General features: G+C 34.7%; 1 protein-coding gene across 1 annotated transcript in view; it reads right to left on the bottom strand.

Annotated features, from left to right (window-relative positions):
• LOC116563811 overlaps positions 1-6,380 on the bottom strand; it is a 32,871-nt gene continuing 26,491 nt past the window's right edge. Inside the window, exons 8-10 of the mRNA XM_032296559.1 lie at positions 4,279-4,467; positions 3,851-4,156; positions 1-2,039 (exon numbers count right to left, since the gene is read on the bottom strand). The gene's annotated coding sequence lies outside the window, so the exon portion shown is untranslated. The remainder of the gene's footprint in view (positions 2,040-3,850; positions 4,157-4,278; positions 4,468-6,380) is intronic.

Below are 6,380 nucleotides of genomic sequence, written 5' to 3'. Positions count from 1 at the left end.
TTAGAAATGCTTTTTCTCTGGCCTTTGCCTACGCACATTCCGTTTGTTCTACTTGCAGCATCCTTCTCCCTCCCTACTGCCACCTGCTGGCTAATTTCTACTCCTTTATGATTAAGCACATCACTTACCCATGACAATCTGCACCCTGAGTTTGGGCTAATTGATTCCTCTCTACGTTCCTATAGTATCCAGAGCATAACTGCTATAATGGTAATTATAATGCAGCGCTATCACTGTTAACTTATTTGTCTCATTTCATTAGTGCATAAATCTACTGAGACTAGGTCTTCTTCATCATTGTATCTCTAGTGCCTAGCTCAATTCTTAATACTGAAAAATAATTCATTGAGTGAATGACGAATAACAAATATTCTTTGGGAAAAAAGAATATTGCCTCAAGCTTAAGAGAGTAAAGTAACACTGGATTACTAAATCCTGGACATGCACTGGTTTATCAGCTTACAGTAAATATACACAGTAAATGACCCAAAAAATTAATAATGCAGACTCACACTGTACCTTTTATGAAATAAATAGGTATAAGTCCTAGAAGATTTTAAGTCGACTTCAAAATTAATAGATATGTGAAAAATCCTCCTAGTCCATCTGTCAATTAAAAATGAAAGTGCCTTCCTAAAGTGTGAATGACCCAACCAAACAATCATTTGCCAATGGAAGGATACTTTGTCTGAGCTTGGGGAAGAGAAAACATCTGCTACCTAGTATCCAATTGGAAAAATATTTTTACTAGAATTTGCAATACTGAATACTTGTATGTTAAGCACTGGCTTTTAGTAAGCATTAAATTGTATCTATTATTGTTATTATTTTCAAAGAATCTTAAATATTCCCAATAAGTATAGGAAGGTTAATTAATCTACGGCTGTGCACATGAAGATTTTTCATTCTACCTACTTCAGCCATAGGGTGTTTTAATTTTGGCTGTTGAAATTCCAAAGAACTTTGCAACAGCATGACAAATACACAAACAACACACACTACACTTACAAGGATATACTGCCAAAATGTGCTTAGCTTTGCATTGTTTTGTAAGAAAATGTCTTATCTTTTAAAAAATACTTTTATATTTTAGGGAATAAATAGAATTATTAATTAAACAATCGATTACTTTAATGATTATGTTCCAGACAAAGATTCAAAAACTGCTATGTGGAGGTTAAGAGGAGGGTAGAAATACATTTGTCAAAAATGCCATGATGAGACTGCCCCCTAGAGGTCAACACATTACACTGTGTGAGAAAATAATGAACCAAGTACTGTACAACTGATTAAAATATGCAGACCTGTTCGTTGGGTCTAGTGTTACTAAAAAGAATTTGGTGAACTAATATTCATATGATAATTTGTTTATCTTATGATAAATAAAGATAAATTTATTTTCCACCTAAGGCTATGACAAAGAATATGTCTTCTGGGACTTCGGTAGAAAAAAAATGCAGATTGGAATAATTAAAGAATTCATGTAAATTTAAATAAATTTAGTATTTTGAATACATGCTTAGAATTGTGATTCAACATTCAAAAACATGTTCAACTTTATTTGTACTTGTGAAGAATTAACATAGTAAAATATTAGCAAAATTATACTTTGAAATATGCAGTTTATACTATTTATTATCATTTTAGATTTTGGGGTAAGTGTGCAGGCTTGTTATAAGGAAATATTGTATAACAGTGAAATATAAACAGAAACTATCAGTTTAGATGTTTTTGAGTAAAAGGCAACACACAGCCATGCTTACCTGTAATGACTGAAAGTGGTTTTTCCAAGCAACTTAAAGTTCCTCTTTCTGCTACACTGAATAGATATACTAGATAATGATGAAAAGGCTTAAGATGTCCAATTATTGTTGCTGTGTTGTGTTTCTCAACAAACACCTCTTCTGATGTATTGTTTTCAACATCCAAAACAGTAACAAGGTAATGATGAAAAAATACAGGCTCTGGAGGATCCCAGTGTAAAAATATTTCTGTTGGGGTAACACGTGTCACTCTGAAATTTTGGGCTGACAAAGGGCCTGGGAAATAAAAACATCCAAAAAATACATTGTATTAGTGACATGATTTGGCAGAATAATCTCTCAATTTTCAGTATTTCCAGATACTCTAGCTTGGAAAGGAAACAAACACTGGGCTTCAGTCCTGGCTCTTCCACTTTCAAGTTTCACTCCCTGAGAAAATTACCTACCTTCTTCGACTGTAAAGCAGGAATTATATCAGTAGGTACCTCGTAAAGCTTTCGTGAAGATTAAATGAGATGAAGAATGTAAAACACTCGGCACAGTGTTTGACACGTGCTGTTGTTCAATAATTATATTACTATCCTTACCACCAAAACGGCATGTATGGCATTCAGTGATCACACATTATATTACCTCTTCTGCCTTGTCAGGTTAGAGGGCAGAAACTTTGTTATTCACCCTTCATTCTCATTATCACTGCTACACAGGCACTCATCCTCTTATAGAAATGTTTCCCTACTCTAACCATTTCATCCAGTGCCAGTGATTGTCCTAATGAATGCTTCCAGATTACTTTTCTTAATATAGTACCTTGCACATGGCCTCAAACCTATATTCATCCCCCATTCCTCAATATATATGTACTAACACATTATTGATTCTTTTTCTAGGAGCAACAGCTCAAGAGTTACAATAAGATGATTTGGGTTCTTGTGTGGCTTTGTTGCTTAACAAAGCATGTTACTCTAGTCAGTTTACTTAACATTCTGGAAGTTTCGTTTTCTCATTTCTATATAGCTACTCCCAGGGTTGAGGCAAGGACTGAATGAGATAATCCATTGAAAGTGCTTTGTAAAATGTAAAACAAATGTTAGAAACTATAATCTTAATGGATTTCCATTGCTTTTAAGGTCAAACCCAAGTATCTGAGACAGATACCCCTGGCATTCCCAAATCTGGCACCATCTACCTCCCACACTGATTTTACCTTCACACCCAAGTAAATTCTTTTGTCAATCTGCACAAGTCTTCTTCCACAAATTCTTATCTCTGCACTTCTGCTCACAACATGCTTTTTATTCCTTCAAGTTTGACTCTAAGCCTCTCCTTGTCATGAGTCTTCTCCTGTCATCTACTGTATGAATCCAAGTCAGTATTTTTTAAATGCACTACTGGTTGGATATTTAGTTTATTATTTTGCTGTATAGTTTTGTTTACTTTTAATTTACCAATTCTCTCCAGTGTGAGCCTATTAAAGACAGGGATACATAGCTGTTCCTTTCCTGCTCTCAGCTCCATAAAATTGAAAATTCCATAATATTGGAAATTCAGTTCCATAAAAACTTATTGATCATCTCCTATGAGACAGGCACTAGTCTAGCTGGTACTATAAAACAAATAAGACATAGTTTCTTTCCTCCTGGGGTTTGTAGCTTAACAGAAAAACCAACACATAAACACATTCATTATAAATTATTTTTTTTTTTTTTAAGACAGAGTCTTGCTCTCTCACCCAGGCTGGAGTGCAGTGGTGTAATCTTGGCTCACTGCAACCTCTGCCTCCTGGTTCAGCCTCCCAAGTATCTGGGTCTACAGGCATGCACCACCACCCTTGGCTAATTTTTGTATTTTTAGTAGAGACAGGGTTTCACCACGTTAGGCAGGCTGGTCTTGAACTCCTGACCTCAGGCAATCACCTGCCTCAGTCTCCTGAAGTGCTGGCATGAGCCATCGCACACAGCCTAAAATCATCAAATATAGAAGTGGGTTCAGAGTTATATGAGAAAACACCAGACCCTCATAAAATATCTGCCAATGACAGTATTAAAATTTTTAAAAATTGTGTTTTCAGATGTCTTGTTACTTACGTGTTTCTACAGTGAATATTGGACTTAAAGTAGTCTTTGTCTCCCATTCATTTATTGCAAAGAGTAAAAATCTATAAATGTGACCAGGGAACAGTTGGGTAATTGTTTTTTCTGTAGTATTTGGGGGCATGCTTTCAAAATGTTGCTCTTTTGTATAATCTAAAGAATATGTAATGATAATCTTATATCCCAACTTCACCCACTTATTCAAATTATTCCAAAACTTCAAATTATTCCAACTAAATACAACTTCTGTTGTTCCAACATCCTTTAGATAAAACAAAAAGCTTTCTTGCAGAGAAGGTGCTGAAAAAATAGGAAAGAGAATGATTTTTAATTAGAAATTATGATTCCATAATGAAAATAATGAAATAAATATTAAATAATAAAAAGATACACGAATATAAGAAAGTAATAAAAATAATTACATTCATATTCACAAACATATGGCAGTGGAACATGACAAAAAATCTTGTAAAGAAATAGTTTGATCCAGTTGGATTTTGCTGTAAAATGTAGCAATGTGTTTCATTCTTGGCTAGCAATGAAAAAGAAAAGATTTCATTTTTCTTAAGGCCAAAAGATGATCCGTCTGCCCATGTAAGAAGACCTTCTTTCTGTAATAAAATGAAAAAATTAAGCCAATTAAAAGGAAAAGTCCATTATCTTCAATCACTGCATTTTAAATATGTATATTTGAAAATTTTAGTCATAACTTTATTATAAAATTTTTTAAGATTTAAAAATCATCAATCCCTTAATATTTTTATGTAGATTTCCTTCATGATAAAGTAGCTGAAGCCAGGCCAGTTGCTCATGCCTGTAATTCCAGCTACTTGGGAGGCTGAGGCAGAAAGATTACTTAAGCCCAGGAGTTGAAGGCTGCAGTGATCTCTGCTTCAGCCACTGCACTTCAGCCTAGGGGACAGAGCAAGACCCATTTCAAAAAAAATTAAAAAGAAAAAAGAAGAAGAAGCTAGAGACAGAGTTCACTTTCATTCACTCATTAGCCATACATCTTCGGGCAAATTGCAAATCTCACAATAAGCCTCTATTTTCTCATCTGTAAAATGAGTATAATAATAGAACCTACATCTCACGGTTGTTGTAATGGTTAAAGAGGCAGTACATTCAAAGGCTCAACACAATGAGGCACAGAGAAATTATTCATTAAATGTTAGTTATTTCATTTGAAATCATCAAATAAATTACATGCATCACGAGAGGTTGTTGATACCTTCCTGCTAAAGGATGTCCTTGGTGAACGTCACCAACCCAATTTTCACAAGTAATAAATACCTCTCTAGATAGTCACATATCTACCCTCCTTGAAAGGGGTGGCGAAAAAGAAAAGTCTACGCTTTGACCCAATTCTCCTGCATCCTAATGATATTTCTGCCACTTATTATCTACTCTTGGGCAATTACTAATCTTAGAAACTAAACTTTCTCACCTGTGCAATGGAAATAATCACGACTACTTTGCATCATTTTCAATAGGTTTAGAGAGTATGTTTGTAATACACCAAACACATAACAGCTCCTTAAAAAATAAATGTAGTACTTATAGAGATAATGAACACCATGAAAACAGATACTATGTCTGTATTTTGGTTATCAGACCATCCCCCAAAAATCAAGCGCAGTGCCAACCTAGCTGTATGGATGAGAATTAAAGAGACCTGTTTCCTCTGGACATTTTAAAGAGCTTTAAAATGGTACATTCGAATTCCACCTAACAATGAAGAAATGCCATAAAAGTCTGCTTTATTGCATATGTATTGCTACAGTTTAAAAATAGGCATAGAATCAAAGACAGTATTTCAAATGATTAGGGCATGAGAGTTGGTCAGACAGATACAGGTTCAAGGCCTGGAATGGGTATTGATAAGTTATGTGCCCCAGGATCTCTCAAAGATCTGTTTTCCTTGTATAAAATGGGAATAATGATAGCACCTTACAACTATACGGTTGTGAGAACTAAATAAACGTTACCTATGCAGGCCTCCCAAAATGGAAGAAAGAGACTATTAATCTTTCATTCATTAGGTTCTTGCCGAGTACCAAATCCCAATTTGAAACTAGGAATGGAATGCTGAATAAGACATACTCTTTATCCTTGAAGTCCAGTAACAAATTTTAACTTACTCAGCACAGATTTACTTAAAGGATTGATTACTTTCTGAACCTACCATGGGGATTATGATGTAGGAGGTAACTTTGATGTCAACCTCAAAATATTGTGGTTAAGGGTAGCATCTGATGCATGTCCATATAGGCAACTGAATATCCCTGTGCCCCAATTTCCTGATATATTATGCTAACAATAGGAAACACTATATACACATTAAGGGGTCTACTTACAAAAGAGACTGACATACTGAGAGAGAGAGTCTGAGATGTCTAAGATGAATTGGGCTTCAAAGGATCTTTATTAGAACTTTATTCATTGCCTATTAAAAGATAAAGAAAACTCAAAAGAATAACTTTTAAACGCAGTTAAAGATTCCTAGGGGTTTTCCCAAGCTTAT

This window comes from Sapajus apella, unplaced genomic scaffold, assembly GCF_009761245.1.
Source record: "Sapajus apella isolate SASKATOON/1434 unplaced genomic scaffold, GSC_monkey_1.0 scaffold2, whole genome shotgun sequence".
Classification (NCBI taxonomy): Eukaryota; Metazoa; Chordata; class Mammalia; order Primates; family Cebidae; genus Sapajus; species Sapajus apella.
This window is presented reverse-complemented; position numbering and strand designations above follow the sequence as displayed.